Source organism: Apodemus sylvaticus, chromosome 10 (genome assembly GCF_947179515.1).
Source record: "Apodemus sylvaticus chromosome 10, mApoSyl1.1, whole genome shotgun sequence".
NCBI lineage: Eukaryota > Metazoa > Chordata > Mammalia > Rodentia > Muridae > Apodemus > Apodemus sylvaticus.
The window spans coordinates 32368696-32394106 of NC_067481.1; positions in this window are offsets into that span (position 1 = coordinate 32368696).

Sequence of the window (25411 nt, forward strand, 5' to 3'; positions counted from 1 at the left end):
TGGTTGGCATTTGTGTTCTCTTAGAGTCTGCATGAGATCTGCCCAGGACCTTCTAGCCTTCATAGTCTCAGGTGAAAAGTCTGCTGTGATTCTGATAGGTCTTCCTTTATATGTTACTTGTCCTTTTTCTCTTACTGCCTTTAGTATTCTTTCTTTGTTTAGAACATTTGGTGTTTTGATTATTATGTGACGGGAAGTATTTCTGTTCTGGTCCAGTCTGTTTGGAGTTCTGTAGGCTTCTTGTATATTCATGGGCATCTCTCTCTTTAGGTTAGGGAAGTTTTCTTCCATAATTTTATTGAAGATATTTGCTGGCCCTTTAAGTTGTAAATCTTCACTCTCATCTATGCCTATAATCCTTAGGTTTGGTCTTCTCATTGTGTCCTGGATTTCCTGGATATTTTGGGTTACAAGCTTTTTTCATTTTGCATTTTCTTTAACTGTTGAGTCCATGGTTTCTATGGAATCTTCAGCATCTGAGATTCTTTCTTCTATCTCTTGTATTCTGTTGTTGATATTTGCATCTATGTCCACTGATTTCTTCCCAAGGCTTTCTATCTCCAAAGTTGTCTCCCTTTGAGTTTTCTTAGTTGTTTCTACTTCTGATTTTAGATCCTGGATGGTTTTGCTTAGCTCCTTCACTTGCTTGTTTGTGCTTTCCTGTAATTCTTTAAGAGATTTTTGTGTTTCCTCTTTCATGACCTCAGCCTGTTGACCAAAGTTCTCCTGTATTTCTTTAAGAGATTTTTGTGTTTCCTCTTTCATGACCTCAGCCTGTTGACCAAAGTTCTCCTGTATTTCTTTAAGTGTTTTTTGCATTTCCTCCTTGTTGGCTTTTGTATTCTCCTGGATTTCTTTCAATGATTTTTGTGTTTCCCTTGCAAGGGCTTCTAACTTTTGATCCATTTTCTCCTGAATTTCTTTAAGTATGTCCTTCATGTGTTCCTGTACCAGCATCATGACCAGTGATTTTAAATTCAAATCTTGTTTTACTGGTGTGATGGGGTATCCAGGACATGTTGGTAGAGGAGAATTGGGTTCAGATGCTGCCATATTGCCTTGATTTCTGTTAGTGACGTTCCTGCGTTTGCCTTTTGCCATCTAGTTCTCACTGGTGTTAGTTCGTCTTGTCTGTGCTGGACTCACCAGTGCAAGCTGCCCCTTCCCAGTTGGCCTCTGGTGCACAGCTTACCTCCTGCACTGCTTGTAGACATGGTGCTGCTGCCCAGGCTGTTCAGATCCCAAAGCAGGCACCCGAAGGCTCCTGCTGGGGCCCGCTGGATTCACTGGAGCACATTGACTTCTCCCAGCTGGCCGCCCGGAAGCCCAGCTAGCCTCTTGCAGGACTTGGAGATGTGGTGCGGCCGCCCAGGCTGATCTCGATCTGGAAGCGGAGAGAGTTGAGCTGAGGGCTTCCGCCTGAGGCCTTGCCCCAGATTGTGTCTGTGGACCAGATGGAGCCCGTGTGCACCCCCAGGGAGTGCCGACGGTGTATGCTGCTGTGACCTCCCCTGTGTTCCGCTCACTCCGCTGGGCAGCAGATCCTCCAACTGGGCTGGCGCACACAAGGTTAGCCTGGCCGCCCAGTCCCTGAGTCCAGGCAAAAGCCTAGGAGGCCAAGGTCCGAGCAAAGTTCCCCTAGGGCTATGACTGTTAATTGGGTCTGCCAGGTGACTAGGATGGTGGGCGTGCAAGCCCGCGCTCCCTGAAAGCGCCGGGAGAGTCTGCTGTGCTAACAACCTCCTGGGTGGGTTGACTCACAGATGGCCCACCAAGCCGCCCAGTTCTTGGGGTCAGTCCTGTGCCTTTTTGGGCCTAGACCCCTGCTTTGTTAGCCTCAGGCTGTGCCTGTTACAGGTCTGCCCGCTAGGCTCTCTGTCGTCCTGCAGGCAAAATGGCGGCACGCGCGCAGGCCTGGGCAAAAAACCTCCTGGCTGGGTTGGCACCCCGATGGCCCCCCGACCAGCCCAGGGCCTGGGTGCAGGCCAACGCCCATCGGGCTCAGACCACCGCAGTGTTGGCCTCGGATTATGTTTGTGTACCTCAGTCTGTCCGATCCCTGGAGTCCGAGACCAAGATGGATGCACCTCTCCTGACTGGTGGGAGGCCAAGTTCTGAAGTGGCTTCCGCGCAGGAAAGGCGCCGCACAACTGCAGCTGCTTGCCGCCCGGCTGGTCAGTGAAGGTCAGTGGTCATGGGCGCAGGGCCTAACTGGACCCTGTGTCGCCTTGGTTCCACTGCTGATGGCCCTTCAGCTGGACCAGCCACTGCTGCACTGCCGCCGCCGCCGCCGCCGCCACCGGAAGTCCCAGATAAGGTTGCTCTTGGTGATTCTCACTTTCTGGTATTTCTGTCTTAGTTTAATTTCTTACCATTGAGTATTCTCTGGATATAGTATTTCTCTTCTAATAAATAGGATATAACCAAAGTGACAGGTAGCCTTCCTACCCTTATATAACAAAGAGGCTAATGCTTATATCATGTGATCCTCATGTAATCTCTCCCTTGCTCCCTTGTTTTCTCGATGACTCCACTTTCCATGTTGGAGATTGCTCCCCGAAGAAGCCCATGGGGCAAGGAAATTATACAGCCCGACAGCTCACTTTTAGTCAGGAATTGAAGACTTCTGTCCAATAGCCAGGGAATAACTGAATCTTTCCTATGGTCACATGCTGACTTTAAATAAAAATATTTCTTCAACTGCAAATTCAGCTAAGACTTTAGCCTGGCCATCATTTGTTATTGGCATTGGATTATTCTGATTTAATCTGATTAATCTGATTTCTGTCACTGCAACAAAATATTGGAAAAGGCTAAGAGGAGGAAAGTTTTATTTTGACTCATAGTTTGAAGTTTTTTCCCATGGGCAACTGGATCTCTGACATAAGGCAAGTAGAGAATGAGATAGAAAAGAAGGAGGTGTGCATACATTACCTTCTAGAGTAACACTACAATGACCTAATCTCTACAATTAGGTTCTGTCTCACAAAGTTTCTACCATCTCCCAGTAACACCACTAGCTAGAAACCAAGCCCTTAGCATGTAGCTTTTGAAGAACACTTCAAATCCAAACCATTTTAGCTGCCCCATGAGAGGTCTTTTGACAGAAGAACCTAGTTAGACCACACTTATTTACGTTCTTGGTTCAAACATCACAACATGGTAATCTTTCCTTTTTTGAAACCACTTTTGGAACATTTGTTATAAAGTGATAGGTCACTCATACAGGTGGATGAAAAGCAGAGGAAAAGCAACTAGAGACACAACTTAAGATGAAATGACAGGATAACATGGATTGAATATTAAACAATAAGCTGGGAGGTCAGGGCAAGGAGTTTTCTGAAGAATGAACCATAGATGCTGTGAACAATTGTTCCTGCAAAGACTCACACCCTCCAGCCAACCTTCCACAAGGATGATAGACTGATTAAAATTTCCATGACTATGGAGAGGATACACCATTGCACGTTCAATCTCTACCATTTATCTTAGGCCATCTTTAAAAGTTCTTTAGGAATGCAATAGCTTCCCCCAACCAAAAGGCCAGGAGTATTGTTGGATAGCATCTGAGGCCTAGAGCAGAGATTTCCCCACTTTACTGCTACCTGCCTACTGGATTTTTCTACCAGTATACTTGAAAGGTACCTTGATCTCTATCTTGGCTGACACTATAAACCTGCAACAAACTATTAATACTCTGGAATGAAGCATTTGATGTAGCATAAATCTGGGTTCATAGGCCATAGTCCCTCAAGTTTGGCTCCAGAGTAAACTATATTTTATCACCTTTGAGTTGAGAGGTGTGTTTTTTCAACCAACAATATGAAAGCTAAACCAAAAATAAATAGCTAATAAAAGAGTAGTGAAAATGTTTTAAGTTCCAAATCTGAAGGAAACATTGACATTTCATATGAAAAGACTAAAAAGGAGCCATAAGTTTTACTGGAAATTATATCTGGTAGGATTGTACCTCTCTAGATCACAGACAGCTCTTCCTCTGGAAAGTTTGGGTAGCAAAGTCTCAAAACTGTTATTTTTGTTTTTTTTTTTTTTAAATCTGATAGGTGACGAATAGATGTTTACCTAATGCATAGTCAGATCTGATTCCCAAAGATGAACAGGCTAATAGCAACAGGCATTTAACACCCGAAGACAGTGATGAATATTTGATGCGGTACTTCTGTACAGATGAATAATCCTGAAGGGAAGAGACAAATTGTAGCAATTGAGGATTTTGCAGCAAAATGGAAAACATCTTAAAGCTGAGCCCACGAATGAAAACGCCTCAAGCTTATACCTAGTATTCAATTCACTTTTAAAACATGTGGTCCTAGAGTTGAAACATTCTATTAAATATTATTGATCTAGGGAGAACCAGAAAAGTATCTTAATCAGATATTGTATCTTAATCAGATACTTGTTATCATTCTATAACAAACTTCAAAACTTAAGAAGACATAAGTATGTAATACTGAAAAGGAATTTGGAAAGTGATTTGAAATATAGCGCCCTTAGTGTTATATCAGTTAACAGGACAACAAGCCCCAGAAAATTTACCAATGCCTGACAAAGAGGTTCCCGGAAAAAAAAAAAAAAAACATGCACATTACAGAGAGGGTTAAACAAAGACTTGTTCTAAATGGATATGAAGTTTTACTTCATAGGTGAGGGCTTGGTAAGGGAGGGCAGGACTTAATCTACTCTCTTCAAGCTTCATAGACTCACATAATCCTAGATTTTGGTGTTAGTTTTTACATTAACTGCATATTGGCCATATTTTAAACATGTTGCATAAATAGAACATTGATAAATTAATCTTATCTGCTTCTCTTTATATTTTAAATACGATGATACTCAGATAATGTAGATGATAGAAATAGCTCTCATCTATCCAGTTCTGTTTCCATGCCAGAAGCCAAACAATAGCTACGCACCGATGAAATTGATGAGTGAAAATTTCTCCCAAATGTGTTAAAGTGGATTAGTTAGTGTCAACGACAATTCTGGTACAATTTTAAAAAATCTTTTCAAGCTAATTTAAAGGGAATCTAAAAAGCAGATAAGGAAACATGAATTGCCAATTGCAAAACACATATTCATTTATTCGACTAAAGAGCAAACCACTAATATTAGTTACTTCTTTGGTCTGTTTATAGTGGAGTACCCAGTAATTAAGTCAGTGTAAAGGAAAACAACTGAAATAGATCAATTGCATTTATTCACACTAAGATTTAGTAGAGTGTGACAACTTTGACATTTAAAAATCAATGACAAAATGCGGGCAGTTCAAGAAATGTGGCTGTGATAATCATCTACTGTATTGGAAAAAGATTTTGAGTTATATTTCTGCATATTAAAGAGATGAATTCTAGATTGATTAGCTGATTAGTATTAACTGAAGAGTCATAAAAATTCCAGGAAAAAATATTCAGGAGAAAAGTTAGGATTATTTATACCTTCAACATTATGTACTGGTCATCGATCATATAAAAAAGAGATAAAAAGATAGCCAGAGAAGATGGTAGATGATACCCACACATTGCCTGCCTGGGTTTCCAGTATATGCATGGGGAGTATGTTCTCCAATGTGGGTGAAGCTTGGGGTAGGGGGGGAGGACAGAGGGATTAAGAAGAGGATATAATGTATCTGAGGGAAGAACAAAGGCCACAGAAAGACAAAGACTCAGAAAACCCAGTTCACACTGTCCTCTATCGCTGAGTGAATTTTCAGTCCAACCAAACAGAATTCCTGGCAACCAGGTAGTACAGAACTACAGGAAAATCCTCTCTCATCCAGATATTCAGCTTTCATCCTGAGCAATGGCGGGCAGGAAGCCATTTTGAAAACACTGCTGAGATAGTAACTGGGCCCCCCCATCAAGGCAAAGATCCTTCCCAAATTGCCCATTCTCAGAACACAGGACAAATGTCCAGTGAATAGACTAGCTAGCCTTCAGAAATTCTTTAGATGGAGGCCAAACAACAACAAACGCAGCAACAACAACAACAACTGCGTCAGAACTGCAGAGATCCCCACATCCTGGACTTCTGGTCTAAGCCCTAGAATAGAGCAGGATTTACTTTCTCATCATGGAACAAAAGCGAAACAATATCTACCAGAATTTCATGAGGATGAATGTCGATATAAGGTGGCAAATGAACTCACAAGAGAGTAAAGCTTGACAGACTTCTGTCTCAAGTCCAGAACTTATGATTCTAGAAACATGGATCTAAGCCCACTAAAGAAAAGGTTTCCATGAGTTCCACCTAGTACCTAGGACAGGAAATCCATACAGAGTGAAAGTATGATCACCTGCCACAGACAATGCTCCTTGGTTGCTGCACAAACAACAGAGATGAGTAGAGAGTATCAGCTCTCACTAACGCAATGTTTTCACCGTGAAGTGTCAAGGAGCTAGGAAATGACAACTCTGTGCCTTTGCCCCATTGATGACCTCTCCTACAGTGGGAAACTGGTCCTCATTTTTCCTTCTGCCAATTTTTATTTTGTGTTTTACAGTAATTGTTTATCTTTTAAATTAATATTTTTCTATCATTATTTCATTCCTCTGTTTGAACTTTTGTGTCTTTATTCTTGTTTCTGATTATATGCCTTTTTTTAAAGAGTCTATTTAAGCCAAACTGCTTAAGTCAGATTGAGATGTTCAATCACTTAGAAATTCTCTCCTCTCCTGGTCTTCTCCTTTGCTTCTACACATCTCTTACTTAATAATTAATTTTATGGAATGAATTTACCATATCCTGTTCCTTTTTTTTCTTCTTCTTCTTCTTTACTCAGTAGACACTAGGGCACAGCACATCCCTGTCTTACTACTCTATCCTGAATGCTGGACTTCAAGTGTGAACTGCTACATTCAGATTTCAGTGTTTAGAACCATTTTAAAATATTGTTATTGCTACTAATTGTTCTGTATCAGTGTGTGCTTATATGAGTTCGTTTGTGTTATATGCATGCAGGAGCCCCCAGAAACCATTAGGTCCCCATAACTGAAATTACAATTGGTATCTATGAGCAACCTAGGTGCCAGGAATTTAACCCAGGACTTCAGCAAGAGCAAGCTCTATACTGTTAAACATTGAGCTATTATCTCCAGCATCTTCATATTTAACATTTAACATTCTTTCTCTTTTACCTTCTTCCTTCGCCGACTTTAAATTTTATTTTTGTCATTTGTTCAGTTATACTTTCGCTCTCTTCTTCCTCCCTATTAATTTTTCCTCATGAGTAACTCTTTACTTTTATTGATAAATTGTCTGCTATTTTCCTTATTTCCCTTTTCCTTTTGTTACTCCCTGTGGTAGATTCTGCTTTATCACCTCCTGTCCTTGATGCTTTCTCTCCTTCTTCTTACCTTCCATTCTTCTTGCTTTATACCACTATACTAATCTTGTGTTTGCTTGATTTTTTTCCATTTCCACAGTAATAACAAGTATCCTGCTGTGCCCCAGGCACAGTACTCTTGATCCATTATTCCCCTAATACTGTTAGAGTCAAGAACAATTTACTGTAATGACTGATTGCTACATTTTCATAGCAGGGTCATCCATTATTTGTGGTAGCTTTTGCAGTTAGCTTTCTGGTCTTGGAGTTCTATTTGGGGCTCATTTCTTGAACATGTGGCTGAGGACTTAGCTGCTGATGGCAACAGAAAGGTTTCAGGTCACGAATGAAAGACAGAAAGAAGGGAGACATATGGCTCAAGTACAGTTTTGAATTATGAGGTATCAAAGATTGTAAGGTGAAAGTTGAGAATGAATACAGGGTTGAGTCCACCATGAGGTGTGATAGAATCCTCACAGACGAGTGTTTCAATGAAGTTAAAACTGTAAGAACACAGGACTGAACATTCAGGGGGCTGTGTTAGCATCTTGTCAGTTAATCCTGGTTGAACATCTGGGGGAATTGGCTGTTAACCCCAGTGTCTTGGAAGAATAATTCACTTGGAGCTGGATTCCCCATTAATCAAAACGAGGAACTAAATTCCTGGAGAGGTCAGATTGTGCTCTTGATTTCAATCAATGTTGGATGGTAGAGGGACAAGTCTGACGTCTCCATTTGGGGCTTGCTCTTATTCAAATATATGTCTGTTTCATTAAATTTAAATGCCCAGGGTCTATGCTCAATCTCCATGATCAGAGTTGAGGTCCTAAAGATGGAAGAATTGATATGTCCCATCTTACCCTGTAGTTAAAATCTGGTTCAGTGGTTTTAATGAACTGGTCCATGTTCATGTTGAATACTGGAGAATTGAAGCAAGGACTGAAATGGAGCTTATCCAAGGTCAAGAGTGAATGACAATGAGTGTTCATGGTTGTCAATTTTGATAGGGAGCAAAACGTGCCCTGATATTACAGTTCAAAAACTATTTTCCTAAGCAAAATATTGGGGCATGTCTTTATTTTATATCTCTTGGCTCCAACTTAAGCTTCACTCGATTTCCAATATGAGCACTCCCCACAAACCATTCCCATTAATCCAATTTATGCTTAAAAAAATTAAACTTGTGATATCTGCACCTAATAATACACTAGTAACTCTGGATTGTAGCTAGATCTAGCGGGCTTCAAAGCTAGGGTACTCTTTAAAGTGAGTCACTTATCTTTTTCCCCAAGACTTCATTGTTTGCAGATATGGTGTTATTATATAGTCAGGGGTTAACCTGGAAATCCCTATGTAGGGCAGACTGGCTTCAACCTCATAGTGACTATCCTGCCTCATCCTCCTGAGGGCTGTGATCTCGCTGGGCACTGCCATTTTGGACTTATGCCATTTTGCTTTTTAAACATCTAGAGGTTTTCCCATGAGACTATTCCTGAGCAGAGCTCACTGATACTCCAGTGTTTTCTTCTCCAAACACTGATTGGACCATGGGTTTTGGCCTATAAAAGAACATCACCTAGGGAAAACCTGTTACTCTATGAGTGCTCACACAGTCTTGTTAACAATTAGGTGCTCTAGCGCTGACTCCTGAGAGGCTGACCTTAGTCACTCCCTGTTAAGGTCTGAATGTGCAGTGTTGCTCACATGCCCTTGTGTTTGTTCAGTTGGACCCCAGCTACCAGAAGGTATTTGCAAGGTCATCAGGCTCATGTGCTTGAGGATGTCAACTGAAGGTATTGCTTTAGGAAGTGAGGGAAGCCAAGCTAACAGACGTGGGTCACTGGTAGGGGTGTGGAGTGCATAGGAGGGTCAGGCCTTGAAGGAGGTATCCATGTCTGGTGTGAACCTGTTCTACCTGTGACCGGACAAGATATGAGAAGATGCACCCGAAGCTCTCTGAAACTGTGAGCAGAAATCAATCCCTCCTCCCTGAAGTGGCTTCTGTCAGGGATTTTTGCTACAGAAACAAGAAAAGTAAAGCCCTCCTTTTCTTCCTTTTAACTTGACAGTTCTCTTATTACAAGGTATTTATGTGGTTGTTCTCTTTTGACATTATAGTGAGCATGGGTGAACCACATAGAAAGTAAGAAGCAGGAAAGAGAAGATAATGGCTCACTTGGTCACCCAATATCATTAAAAACTGGCTGGCTTCTAGCAATTGCTGAAAAACAAAAATATTTCTTTTAAAGTACTTTGTAAATTTGATGGTTTTTTATTTTTTTTACTTATTAACTTTACACCCTACACATTGCCCCCTCCCAGTGACCCCCTCCCGTAATCCTTCCACCATCCCCCAAATAGTGGATGGAGCTTGGGGACAATTATGGAAGAAAAGGAGGAAGGATTATGGGCCAAAGTGGATAGGAACTCCATAGGAACACCAACAGAGTCAACTAACCTGAACCCTTGCAGCTCTCAGAGTCTGAACCACCAATCAAAGAACATACATAGGCTGAACTTAGGCCTCCCTGCAAATGTGTAGCTGATGTGTGGCTTGGTCTTCATGAGGATCCCAAACAACTAGTGGGGGCAGGGCTATCCCGAAAGCTGTTGCCTGTAAGTGGGATATCTTCTTCTAGCTGGCCTGCCTTGTCTGGCCTCAATGGAGGAGGAAGCACCTAGCTTCACAGAGACTTGAAGTGCCAGGGTTGGGGGATACCTGGGGTGGGGACACCCTTTTAAAGTACTTTATAGAAAAGAGAAAGACTTCAAAAGAGAAAGACTTCATTTCTCCTCTCCTCTCGACAATTCACATTGTGGGTTCAGCAAGGTGGTCAAGAGTTTGTGTCATGTGGGATGGCACTGCCCACTGAGAGCCATCTCTCTATAAGGTGAATGTATTTAGATCTGAAATGAGTAGGAGGGGCAAAGGTCACAAAGGCCTTTTATGTTAAAACTTTTCCTTTACTGCTGTGCAACCTTTCTTCCTCCCCACCCTCTTCCTCTTGGTCATCTATCTCACTGTCTACCTCATGGTCTGGTCGGCATCAGGCTCTCATTTTCCTCAGTAGGATTCCCTCTCAGGGACTTCTCTTCCAGTCTCTCCTCCTTATGTTTCCCCTTATTCAGGGCCTCAGTACCAGTCCAGGAACTGTTGTTGTCTTCCTCTGTATCTGCATGCTAGAGCATACCTGTGATCCCATGCTGAGGATTAAAGGGGAAGGCAGAAGCTGATGACACAGCTGAGAGGACTATAAGGATCCTGATAAAGGAGGAGAGAAGCAGCAAAGGCAACTACAACCAGCAGGAGGTTGGACCCAGGACAATGGTTTCCTTAATGCTGTCTCCTTAAGTAAAAGACTCACTGTCTTTGTTATACCACATGTTGGGAAGATGTAAAGGGAGAAGAAAAATGGAATGACTTCAGGATAAAGTAGAATATTCCAAAATAAGTAAATTACTTGGGCTAATATTTTGATTCACATGTGACATTTCTGACTTCAAATTAAAACATCAAATTATTCACTAAGCTGGAATCTTGAGCTCTTTCAATTGGTTAGAACAATCTGTTATCCTAAATTAAATTTCTACAGGAGTATGTCTTTGGATATTATATACTTCATAGCTGACAGGGACACTATCTAATTAGCTATTTATATGCAAAACAGAAGAAGGGATAATTAGAGACATGGATTATGCAGAGGCATTCGCACTGACAGAGGGCAAAAGGAATTGCGAACATATTGAATCAAATTTGTATATACATTTCTACAGTTTATCATATTTCATTTACATTGTATTACAGTTACATATCATTTAACATGTTATAAATGAAGTAATATTTTAATCCACTGATTGATAAACTAAATATAAATCTTATGCACTATTAGACTATAAATATAACAGGCTTCAGTGGATGGAAGGGAAAATTTTCCTTCCTTAGCTCCAGAAAGTGGCTTTCTGGCTTTCAGTGGCTTTCTCCAGAGAGACAAGGAGAGAGGTGGGTTTATATTTCATGCCACTAATCAAATACTCAAGGTATTTATCATAAACAAAAGCCCTGCCTCATAGGACTTATTCTAGCTATCTGTCATTGAGTAACAGATCCCATCCTATATTGTGGATTAACAAGACAAATGGTGTGTGTGTGTGTGTGTGTGTGCATGTATGTGTATTTAAGAAATTTAAGAAAAACATGCAAAGAGAAGCATGTCTCTGCTGCAGTCTGGCTGAAAACGTGACTACGTGGTGCCTCACTGGACAGCGTGACTGGGACCATGTGACAACTCAAGCTTCATTTCCATCTTCCAACAAGTTTCTTTGGTGCTTTTGCATGCTGAGTCTGCTGCATGTGGACTGTGTATGAATGGTTATGTCATTCCTATGTCTTACACATAAACTAGGATGGTTGCATTAGTTAGAGGCCCCTTGGGATCTCTCTTTTCCATGGAGTTTTATCCGTAGTTAGGCTGGGCTTTGGCATGGCTTTGTGATTGTTGAAATAATAATCTTATATTTTAGCTTATATTGTAGTTATCGTCTTATGTCTTCCAGAGAGAATCTCTCTGTGAAAAGAATGAGATCAATGCAGTAACATTTTCACTATATTTTTCTTGTTAAAATATGCCAATATCCAAGGCAAGGAATCACTCATTTCTCTGTGGGAGGAGGGTCAAAGAATATATGGCCACCTTTAGTCTCTTAAGGACCTCTTTTGAGAGGACTGGTTCCATAGAATGCCCTGACCATTTTTAGCATTTACATGGGCATTCAGATTGTGGTTCTTTTTTGGAACATTTTAAATAGAAATTAATCAGAAGTTCCTAATTGGATTTCTTTGTTAGGGAAAGCTTTATAAAATGGTGAAGGAAGAAATAAGATATCACTTTGGATCACACTTATAGCTTCTAGATGCAGTGGTAAAAAGTGGAATGGTGATGAGTTATCTCATATTCCATTTTTAAAATATTTTATGGGAATAGATTATTGAATATTTATTTCTTAATAATAATAGTCATTTCAATAGACTTCATTATTCAGTTTCTTTTACAGTGAAGTACAGTCATAATGTTACTAGGTTCTGGTCAGAAGAATAGATGCATGAAAGGTAACGTCTTTCAGAATGTATCATTAAGAGATATTTAGAAGTGACAAGAAAGCCTTCTCAGTAGTTAATCATGACACATATTATTCCGGAAGAAGAGTTGCATTCCCAGCACCTATGTTGAGTAACTCAGGACTGCCTAACTCTAGCTCAGGATGAGCCAATGACACCGTCTGTCATCCAGAGTTATCTGCACTCTTGTACGCACACCCACACATACATAGGTGAGCACACATTCACATATCAAACATAGAAATGAATCTTTAAGTAAAGCATCTAAGTGTACTTCTCATTGCTTTCCTGCAAGCATTTCTCTCTCCTATCAACTAAAACATCGATAACTAAGCTTTAAACACAGGTCACAGTTATGCACTAAACAACATAGCCTCAAGTGCTTGAGAATTTAGTTGAACCACCATTACATATCATCCCTGGACTGCATGTTACTCAGCTTCCCCTCACTGTGACAAAGTCCTGAATTGAAAATTCTAAGGGGAAGGAAGATTGATTGGATTGACCTACTCATGCTTTCTACTCGTAGTTAGCTATTTGAACCTGAGGTGAGACCCAGCATCATGGCAAAGAGTACAAGGCAGAGCGACACTGCTCACCCTGTGGTGACTGAGACCACAACAAAACATGCCATGCAAAAACATGCCACCTACTTCCTGTTGTCTCCACCTATGTCTTTCCTCACAGTTTCCACCCCCCTCTCAATTGCCTGCCCACCAACTGTTCAGTGTATGAGTTTTGGAAAATATTTGAGGTCTAAATTATAACACAACACCCCATAGCTCCCAATGTTCATGTGGATAATAAATAAGCTCTCAGCTTTACCTCACATCCAAGTGATTTGGGTTTTTCTAAAAATGTCTTTGCAATTTCTTCTAATCCATCCATCGAGATTGCTTACAATACCAGGAAATACATACCCTACCCTCCATTCTACTTCCCTTCCACTTCACCACTCTACTTCCTCCTCTCTTCCCCTTTTACTATATTGTTAACATCAATGTCTTGATAAGGGGCTCTTTGATGGAGAGCAATGGCTGTTGATTAAATAGTTTAAACTCAGTCATTTAGTTTAGAGAACGGTCATCTAGCTTAGTTTCCTGTACATCCTTATGGGGAGATAAATACCTGAGCACACCATCAGGGTGTTTAAGCACTAATATTTTGGCATTTTGAAGAGAACTGGACTGCATGATGCTATTACTGTCAGAAAATCCCTGATGTTTTCAGAGCAATGGAAATGGAACTTCAGACAACCAGTCAGCACTAATGAAGCCTTCTGTTGTTCTTACCAATGAAGAGTTTACCGCCAATGCTAGGTTTGTATAAGAACTAGTATTTTTATTTTCTTGGTCTCATTAGATAAATGTATAATATAAGTGAAAAGTAATTTTTTTATAGACAGTCAAATGGGATGCTGAGAAGACCTGAAAGCATCCAGATGTTTGGCATGCACATTTTGGATGCTGTGGTTTAGGGCAAGGCAAACTTTGGGGTGGGGGTAAAATCTTACATTTTCTTCACATTTGCACAGGCAACAAAATGCTTCAGTCTTGGCTTCCACTGCTCCCAAGGTGAAATTATTTCATGCAATTTCATTTCTGCAATTCCCAGCACAAATAAACTGCCTGTGTTCCTAAGCCAAGTGGCTAACCATTGACATGCTGATTAAGCATTACTGATTAAGTGTACAATAAGTCATTGGAATTGCTGGTGCACAGATGGGCGACATTTATTTAATTGTTTAATAACCCGGGCTCTGAAGGGAACTTGCTAATGTAACTGTAATTGAGAAACAATGCTGTCTCAGGGAAACATGAATTGACTCACCTGTATTACAATGGGGTCATCATTTGGGTAAACCTGTAAAGTCCCAGTTCCGTTTCTGGTAGTTGTCACATACATGGCCAGCCGAGACATTAGAAAATTCTATCACTCATGGTTGAGAAGGAGACAGGGCCAGCCAATGCAGTAAAAGATTCTGTCACTCACAGTTGAGAAAAAGAATGGAGGAGACAAATCTTCAGAATGTCTTTCTAGTTATTATGTTTTAACACTTTATAGTTCCTTTATGTATTACTTTCCATTCAGATAGTTTCTAAAGCAGCTATTGCATAGTATGTGAATGCCCAAAGTACCTTACATATTTGAAGATGTTCTTCACATATTCTCTGCAGGCAGGTCGACTTATATGTACTGTATATATTATCTTCCAACTCTATTCAAATTGAACTTGAATAAGAGCTTGAAACGAGCGTCTCACCCTACGTTTGTCATCCTACAGATCGATTCTATGGTTTAAAACTCATCTCAAAGTTGACTGACATTTAAGGTAAACTAATTTGTCTTGAGTATATATCAGATACATTATACTAATGGTTAACTAGATGCTTCTTTAGAAACACAAACTTGAAGGAACTGGATACTATAGGGATGTAAGGACATTGTTGTCAGTATGGATTTTGGAGACCGATGGCCTAGTTTCAAATCTTTCACATGGCACTAATTGTAATACAAGCCAACTAGTTATACTCCCTGTTTAATGAGAACAATAATAATCAAAACACTTAACTATTTTTAGCTGATTTTTTTCCTCACCAAGATGCTGACATACATAATTTATATAAAAGACAAAAAAAAAAAAACAAAAAAAAACAAAACCCTACTATGTTGCAAGATGGTCTTACTCAGATAATGCTGTTTTCATAATACTAAAGTTAAAATGAGGTCCTGAAAGTGCCCTTTATCTAGCATGACTGATTTTATAAAAAGAACTTTAGATACACAGCCAAGCACATGCACACACACAGAAGAGAGCAAGCAGTGTGGATTCAGAGGTAGATACTATACTGATGTTAGATGAAGGAAGCCAAGACTGTGTGGTACAGGTAGATGTTGAGAAAGGTGCTACCTAGATTCCCAGAGGAAGCACGGGACTGAACTTCCAGACGTCAAAGGCCAGGCACCAAAATTATGAGCCAGTTCCCTTCCTTGTTTTAAGTCACACAGTTTATAATAATTTGTTGGTTAGTCTATATAGAAACCCATAAACCCATATACCATGTTATGAATTTGTAATAGATTATGTAAGTTAATATGCATATGCAGTTCGAAGAACAGCAACTGTTACATTATCACCACCATGCTTTCAGTTAAGGTTTGAATAGAAGAGAATAAAGTGTCTTGGATACAGACACTTTAGTCAAACTGGTTCTGAAACTATGGGTTACAATCCCACTAGGAGTCACATATCAAATAGCTTTTATATCAGATTTATATTTTGACTCATAACAGTAGCGAAATTATAGATATGAAGTAGCAATGAAATGATTTTTATGGTCAGGGAGTCACCACACCACACCATAAGGAACTGAATTTAAGTGTTATGGCACTAAAAAGGTTGTGAACTACTAATGCAACTTAAGAACAGACAACTTAAATCGTCTGGTATATATAATCTCATGACATTCCTGTCAGGGGTCTAGGTGTGGCTCAGCTGTTTGTTTCTATCTAAGGTGTGCAGTTAAATTGATCAATGAAATTTGATCTCATCTGCAGTCATCGATTTATGTGATTTTTTTTTGGCCAGAATTAGCCTTTCACCTCTTGGACCAATTTTCCAAAAGGATATCTGACTTCCTCCAGGGTAAGTCATGTAAAAGAAATCAGGAGAGATTACTTGAAATGCAGACACATGTCTTTATGCTCCACTCATAGAAATATCATTACATCACTGCTTTGTGTTATGTTTATTGAAAATCATTCAGTAGCATAGTTCACATAGAAGGGGTAATGGTTTCAGTAGACCACATACTGCAGAGGCCAGGGTTATTTGGGTCATCTTAGAGCTTCCCTGCTTTATATAGGAAGTAGAAGAAAGGGACTTTCCACTTGGCTTTCTGGAATTATTAAACTATTCAGCTATTCAAAAATAAATAGAATAAGTTATATAGCTTCTCTCTGCAAATATTTTCCTTGAAGGGGAGGGCATTATAGCTTATTCATGTAAAATTTCTTATATCTATATAAGTCAATTTCTTATATCTATATTTTAAAAATTAAAACATACACAATTATTTTAGAAACATTAACTACACTTACAGTACAGCAATATAGAAAATGAATCTATGTCCTTTTGTAATAAATTTTAAGTTAGAAGATTCACTTAATAAAATATTAAAAGTATTATTAGTATAATTGAGTTTCCAGGTTTTTCTATGCTAATCTTACATGTATTACATAAATATTCCAATTCTGCTTTTTTAATATAGTATGCAAATAAAATAAAATTTGCATCTGAACACTACTACCAATTCTAGGCCCCCTTCAAAAGAAGCTAAAACACTTCTAAGAGTTCAATGTGTGTGCCTCAAGAGCATTTTCAATGCATTTTTAGACACATGCATGCACACTGTTTTAGTTAGGGTTACTAATGCTGTGATGAAGCACTGTGACAAAAGTAACTTAGGAAGCAAAGGGTTTATTGGCTTAAACATCCATATCGCAGTTCATCATGAAAGAAGCAACCCATATAAGGCAAAAACCTGAAGGTAGGAGTTGATGAAGACACCACAAAGGAGTGCTGGTTGCTGGATGTTCCTCATGGCTTGTTCAACCTTCTTTATCATAAGGACCACTGACCTAAGTCTAGCACCACCCACAAAGAACTGTGTTGTCCTCCCATCAATCACTAATTTAAAAAATGCCCTATAGGCTTGCCTACAACCCAATATGAGGTCACCTTAATTGAGGTTTCCTCCACGCAAATGAATTTTGTATGTGTCACATTGACATAAAACTATCCAGCACACACACAAACACACGCACACACACACACACACACACACACACACATGTATGTATGTATGTATATGTATGTATGAGAGAGAGAGAACACAATTCAATGTGTCTTAGAATTTTTTTTTTTTTGAAGACTAAGGGAACATTTTTAATCAAAGCAAAGGGAGAGCTCGGATTAGAAAGGAATATACTATTGAGATTAACAGCAGGCCCCATGACCTAAAGTGCTCGTGGGCCTTGATTATTGTTTGGAGCATCTTTTTAATGGGTTCAAGAGAAAGAGGAATTTGTTTACTAGGGACCTGATTTTAGGGAGATTTCTATTTTGGCTGGAAGGCTTGTATTTTATAATCTTTTGCATACCACATTCATGGCCCCATAATGCATCTGATTTTAATCATATACATGACCAGTAATGCTTAGACATAAAATGGCAAATAGAAGATTCGTTACAAAATTTCACTTTGAAGAGAGGGTTTGTCTTATTGCCCAGGCACCCCAATAAGTCTAGAGAAATATGTCCATTGTCCTGTAGTTTGGGGTTATATCCAGGATGTGTTTGAATACAAAGAGGCAGGTACCAATGAGTTCCTAAAAGGAGTTACTTCCATTGTTAAAGGCAAGAATACTCTAAGTCTACCTAGGTAGGGTTCTGGGCTGCTAACAGGCTGCTAGGTGCATTATTAAGAGATGGGCATGTGCATAGCCATGCTGAGTGCTCCATGCTGACGAGATATTCTTTTTTTTTAATTTATTGATATATTTATTTACATTTCAAATGATTTCCCCTTTTCTGGACCCCCACTCCCCGAAAGTCCCACCAGTCCCCTTCCCTCCCCCTGTTTTCCCACCCAACCCTTCCCACTTCCCTGTTCTGATTTTGTTCTATACTGCTTCGCTGAGTCTTTCCAGAACAAGGGGCCACTCCTCTGTTCTTCTTGTACCTCATTTGATGTGTGGATTATGTTTTGGGTATTCCAGTTTTCTAGGTTAATATCCACTTATTAGTGAGTGCATACCATGATTCATCTTTTGAGTCTGGGTTACCTCACTTAGTATGATGTTCTCCAACTCCATCCATTTGCCCAAGAATTTCATGAATTCATTGTTTCTAATGGCTGAATAGTACTCCATTGTGTATATATACCACATTTTTTGCATCTACTCTTCTGTTGAGGGATACCTGGGTTCTTTCCAACTTCTGGCAATTATAAATCCCTTCACAACAGCCACAAACAGTATAAAGTATCTTGGGGTAACTCTTACCAAACATGTGAAAGATCTGTATGACAAGAACTTCAAGACCCTGAAGAAGGAAATGGAAGAAGACCTCAAAAAATGGGAAAACCTCCCATGCTCATGGATCGGCAGGATCAATATAGTTAAAATGGCCATTTTGTCAAAAGCAATATACAGATTCAATGCAATACCCATCAAAATCCCAACTCAATTCTTCACAGAGTTAGAAAGAGCAATTATCAAATTCATCTGGAATAACAAAAAACCCAGGATAGCTAAAACTATTCTCAGCAACAAAAGAATTCTGGGGGAATCAGTATCCCTGACCTCAAGCAATATTATAGAGCAATAGTGTTAAAAACTGCATGGTATTGGTACAGTGACAGGCAGGCCGATCAATGGAACAGGATTGAAGATCTAGAAATGAACCCACACACCTATGGCCCCCTCTTACTTCTGTGCCAGTGAAAGTATCATAAAAATCCCTCTGCCTGGCTGGAGAGTGGCTCAGCAGTTAAGAGCACTGACTGCTCTTCTGAAGGTCCTGAGTTCAAATCCCAGCAAACACATGGTGGCTCACAACCATCTGTAATGGGATCTGATGCCCTCATCTGGTGTGTCTGAAGACAGCTACAGTGTAATTACATATAATAAATAAATAAATCTTTAAAGAAAAAAAGTCCCTCTGTCTTTTTAAAATAGAAAATCTAATGTGTTTATAAAAAGATAAAGGAGGTATAAGAATATGTTCTATGGGGGTGTGATGAGGTGTGGGGGAAGGGAGTGCCTCAGTGTGCCCATGCCAACACATCCCTTCCCCCTGAGGGACCATCCACAGGAAGGTATGGTATAGAATAGAGTTTATTCAGGGAATGGGGAGGGGGGTTAAGAGGGTAGTTGAGGCTGAGAAAGGCAGAGTGAGGGAGAGAGTAGAGAAGTAGAGGCTGGCCATGACCACATGGAGGGGGGGGGAAACAGGAAGGGGGGTGGGGAGGAAGGGGGCAAGAGGCAAGAGAGAGAGTCAAGAGTAAGAGAGACAGAGGAGGGGGCAAGAAGCCCCTTTTATACTGGGTCAGGCCTACCTGGCTGTTGCCAAGCAACTGTGGGGTGGAGCATACCTGGCTGTTGCCAGGTAACTGTGGGATGGAGTTTAGACAGAATGCTAACAAGACATTTTGAGACAAAATGCTGCCTCTGTATTTCTGCAGCACAAATGGTGTGATGCTATTGGCATAGCCAAAGGCTTACACTCAGGAAACGTATCCTCTACAGTTAATAAAAAATACAGATGAAGGAAGACAGTGCTATTCTCACGGAGACTTCCACTGTGGCTGCAGAGAGGCAGCTGCCTGTAGACCAGGTGGGAAAGCCATATTGATCCCTCCCAATAAATAGGTTAGTCTCTAGGGAAGGTGGAGAGGGTTAAAGGCTTTGCTGACATTCACTCTCACCTAATCCCAGATTGCCTCTATTCAAATCGGCCTTTGTAATTGAAATTGTGACTCTAATGCTCTGGAGGATATTCCCCACAGCCTCTCTACAGAGGAAAAATGCCCTCCTGACCCCCTCTGTGTTCGAGAATTGTGGAGTCTGGGAGCGAAGGAAAAGGCTGAAATCAGAGGTGAGACTTAAATAAGAAGAATGACTTTTGCACATGCTAAGAGCGACCTCAATTGTCTCAGCCGAATGCACACAAAACTAACAGAGTTGAGCTTAGCCGGTAACATTGGTCTAATTTTCAATTAAATTCTTAGTTGTCCATTAACGTTAAGTTATAAGAATAGAAAAGTGGCCCTGGTGGAATAAAATCGACTCCAGGCAGTCAATGGCTTGGGCCAAAGAGACCCATGTAGCTAAAATGGCTGAGTTCTATAGGAATGCATGTGACCATCATCTGCTGTCTGCACAGAGGGCAAAGCCAAGCTGAAACAAATGGGTTCCTCGGGGCTCTGATCCAGCCGGAAATTCCAGGCGTATTACAGCTCTTGAATCAAAGCAAGGAGATTTGGGTGGCTAGCTCAGAGCAAGGTAGCTGAGGTCCCGGGACTCTCCTCAGCTAGCACAGCAGCGACTGTGCCAGAGGCAGAGGGTGGAGCAGCACGAGCGAACGATCCCCGGAGAAATAATTTGTGCGCTTTATTCCATGTGGACAGGAACTATATAAACATTAAGGAGCAGGGTGGAATTTAGGGGCTGGTGTTTCCAATTGGCTCAGTTAGAGATGTTAGTGATGCTCTATTTGCATGAGGGAAGGACTCCGGGTGTTTCCTTATGTGACTGACTGCCCATGTTCCTCTCAATGGAGTATCATGGTTACACATTCCAGAGCGGGTACAGAAATGGGTAGGGAGAGGTTCAACTCATGCAGATTTCCAGTCTCTGAGATTCCCTGGCTCTGAGCTCATCCAACCATACCAGTTCTTGTCTGGTAACACAGCCCACTTGCCCTACATGTGACTATTGTAAAATAATGAAGAGTGACAGCTTTGAGAAGCTGACACCCATAAATCACATTTTCCTTTCCGGACATCTCTCTTTTCACAAACCCTCTTGCTAAAAATCTATTTCAAAATATCTTTAATAAAACCCAAATCCCGATTCATAAATTGGTCTGTTCTATAATTCATTTCTGCATGGCAGCTGCGAGTTTTGCGGGCTTGCGACTCAGGCTGCTAAAAGTGACATCCCTGAGTTGTGCTCCTGTCCCGCACCACCGACAGTCTCAGCATGGTTTAGAACAGAAATAAGAAAGTGTTCTTTATACTAGAATGGACTAACAAGGAAACAGGAAATTAGGCTATTTTCACTGTTAGTCGACTCTGTTGCTGAATTTCTTAGGTTTCAATTAAACTGCTCAGTACGGCAGAGTCAGTGCCACTTAGGCACTGGGCAGTGCTGTAATTTAGTCACCGTAGATTCTACAGGCCACAAAATGTCTCCCAAGTGTCTTCCTATATGTCCCCAGTAAATTTAGTCTCCCCTGGTTACTAAACGCGTCTCTCTCCTACAATAACTTAATAGCCTCTTTTAGCCAGTGAACTCATCTTGCATTTCCCTGAGAAATATAACCTATCTGGAATAAACAAAACAAAACAAAACCCACTGTTTTCTTATCATCACTCAGATTCCCTTCCCTGTTACTCCAGACCCTGTACCTCTTCTTTACTGTTTATCATTCATAGCTAAGGTTATGGCTTCTTCCTTTTGACTTCGCATCTTCACATCTACACAACGGCAATACTGTTTGTTTGTTTGTTTGTTTGTTTGTTGGAAATCTAAATTCTACATATTTTTGTTGTTTCTAACAGGATCATCCTTGTCTGGAGGATGCCATTTGTACAAACAAAACCTTTTGCCACCCCCTCCTCTATCCTAGCACCTAACTTTTACCACCAAAGCTGTCCCTCCAAATGGTAGTGCTGGTAACAATGTCCTAACAGGATTCTGAGCGAATGAACAGAAGGAAGGTTTGTTATTGGGTAAACAGAAGCGCCCAAATTCCTTGAGAATCTCTTAAGGTAGGATTCTGTTTACCAGAAACCTTCTTCATCTGCTCCAACTCTCAACCACCTTAAGCAAGGCCATCTAGTTCCTGATTAACCCTAACAGCCTGCATCAGCTCAAAGACCCCATCTTGCCAACTATAAAACATGCACTTGCTTTCTGGCTGAGTTGTGTCCTCTATTCCTGTATACTGACAAGAAGCTTATTCTCCAAATAAGCTTTTCTTTCTCCCCACAGAGTGGTCCAGTGGAGGTTTCACTGTGCGCACTTACACTCACTCACCTTCATTCTACTCTTGTGAAATATTCTGTATTATAAGGATTTTAGTGTAATGATCATGCTTTATAATGAGACTTATGCTACTGTATGTTTAGTATGAGGATCTGTATTTTCTATGTTTGACATGGAAGACTAACATTTGTAATATTAAATATAGAAATTATTCACTAAATGTTCGATGAATTAATAATTTAATATGTTAGAAATTAACTTTCTGTTAGAGGCTGGCTAATCTGCCTTAGAAAGCCTAGAAAGTAATAGAACCAAGAATTCAAAATATATCTGTCCCAAATCAAGAATATAGAATGTACATATTCTCAACATGTATCTATATTTACAGAAAAAAATTATGTATATATAACATACCATATATATGTACATATGTAAGCATGTATTATGTATGTATATATATATGTTATGTATGTACCATATGATTCTTTGGAGCCTCAGAACCTTGTCATTTGGGACTAGGAGGCGTCTTCACTTATACAGTTCTGAATGCATTTTGAACACATACATCAAAGTTTTCATTTCATTTTAAAAGTTTTATCTTTGAATTATCAAGTGTCTTAGCTTTGAATGGTATGAACCTTTAAAGGTTGTCACTACTTTTTGATCCAGTAGAATACCTTTACTAGATGTAACAAGTTTGAGGTAGGCCCTTAGATCTTCCTTCAAGAAAGAACTCGTCATTCAATTGCAACAAATGAAGTTAGTTGGTGGCCTTTAGTTATTGGCATATGTAGGAACTACCTGAGTGTAGCTCACTCACTTCCCAGGAAGTCCTCAGCCACCCGACCAGCATTTGAAGCTGAGGCTCTTCCCGACCCGATCTCAGTCACTTCTGCTGTTCTTTCATTTTTATAGATTGCAGGTCTGCTTTACCATCCTGTGAGGTTTGCCCGGATCAATAAATCTTTTTCACTTCTAAGGGCATTCTAGTGTCTGTTCTGAGATAACTCAAAATGTCAGGCTAGTATAGGACTCCCTATCTATGCCATTGGGCAAGTCATTTCAATCTAGTGCACCAGATGTTTTGCAAAAGTGTGCATAAATAGTGTGAGCCAAGGGTGTTTTTCAATTTATACATTTTTTTAAAATCTCTGTTTGCATTAAGTGTATGGTATGTGTGTATACGTGTAGGTTTGCATGTGCTTGTGCTTGTGCATGAGCACAGGCACCTACAGATCACTATGTCAACATGGAGGTCCGAGGATGACCTCACTCGTCAGTTCTTGCTGCCAGCCTTGTTGGAAATAGGGTGTCTTGTTTATTGCTGTGTATGACATTAAGCCTCCAGGTACTCAACAGTCTCCATGTCCAGTCCCAACAAAGTGGAATCAAGGACCTTTGGAATGCTTAGTCTTATTAATGAAATAATTTAAAGTAGACTCAGAAGAAAACTTGAGGACTCCATTTTTTTTTAAGTTGAAGAGAAAAACAATAGGCAAGTGAGGTGATGATCCTAGCAGCTTTTGTTGGGGTTAGATGGAAAATGGGAAGAGAGTCCATCATACCTTGTAATTTACAGTCTAAAAGAACTGATATATTCATCAATGGAGATTGGAAAGTAGGGGCATGGAGGAAGAATAAGGAGTGTCAGAAAATAGTGAGAAGGCTGGCAGTATCAAGGAAAGCATGCTCTTGCCTTTAACCAGTATTTAAAATAAGATAGAGATAGATAGATAGATAGATAGACAGACAGACAGACAGACAGACAGACAGACAGACAGGTAGGTAGATAGATAGATAGATAGATAGATAGATAGATAGATAGATAGATAGATAGATGATGTTGCCAGTGTGGCTTATAAATTAAATTCCAGCACTTCTGGAGCAGAGGCAGGTAGATCTCTGAGATTGAGGCCACCCTGGTCTGCATAGGGAATTCCAGGACAAACAGAACTACAGAGATAAATCCTGTCTTGAATCCCCCCCCCCCCAACAACCCTCAACACACATGCACACAATGTTACATTTTGATTTTGTTTGTTCATTTGTCTTAGTTTTAACATAGAAAAGCTGGACCTTTGCATATGCTAGGAGTTCTGTAAGTGTTGTATCATTAACAGTATAGTTATTCTTCCCATTTCCTTAGCTTTTCTTTAAGGGAATCAGCTTTCCTGAGGAGTGGCCTGACCAAGTGATTGATGGGCCCAGCTGAACTAAGTCTTAAGCAAGGAGGCAGTACTATGCTATGTCTTAATCTTTGGAGCAGTTTACAATGTCATAAGACTCAGAGCTAGTGGTACATTCCCTGCTTTTGACCAGGTAGAAGTAGCTTTCTCTGAATGGACCTGATAAAAGTTCTTACATTCCCATCTTGTATATGGAAATGTTTTCTTTTCTAGGGTTATCAAGGGAATGGGAAGTAGAGTCCAAAAGTGGACCATGAAAGAATGATTCCTCCTGAATAGTCTTGTAGCCTGCTAATCTCTGGAACTTTCTCCCTTCAAGAGTTGACACAAAATTGTTTAGGAGTGTGAAAGGGTTTAGCATCTCTACTCTTGTTGGCCCTTAGGCGTTGGAAGATGGGAATATAAAGGGGACCGAAACAGATAGATTTAGATTGCAGTAAAACCCTGAGAATAGATCAACTGTGAACAAGAAGAGACAGTTTTTGAGTACATGGTATCTAAAAATGAATAGATTATTAAGATTAAAATAGACATAACTAGATATAACCCATTTTCACTATGAAAATCCAGAGACCTAATTCTAAAGCTGTTTACCAAAAGAAATAGCATTATCTGTGTTGGAGTTCTGGTCACATTCACATGTGCAGCTTCTAGGTGGGATAGGTATTTAGTACAATACTAGAGGAAGTACAGAATAAAAGAAACCCAAACTACTCCATGGTATTCCTGCTCAGAACAGAACCAAGGACATTTGTGATTGTTGGCCAAGGACAGAAATCTTATAACTACTTTTTTGGGTCCCTTTCCCTAGAACTACCTGGTTATATTCTATTTCCTGTCTTCATCATACTGCAAGAGCTGGGGTTACAGACACGTAATGCCACATCTGATTTTGTACTGGTTTTGTGCTGTAAGGACTTTACCCACTGAACCATCTTTCTAGTCCAAAAATTTTCAAGGCTCATTATATCCAAAACAAATTTTGTGTGTACA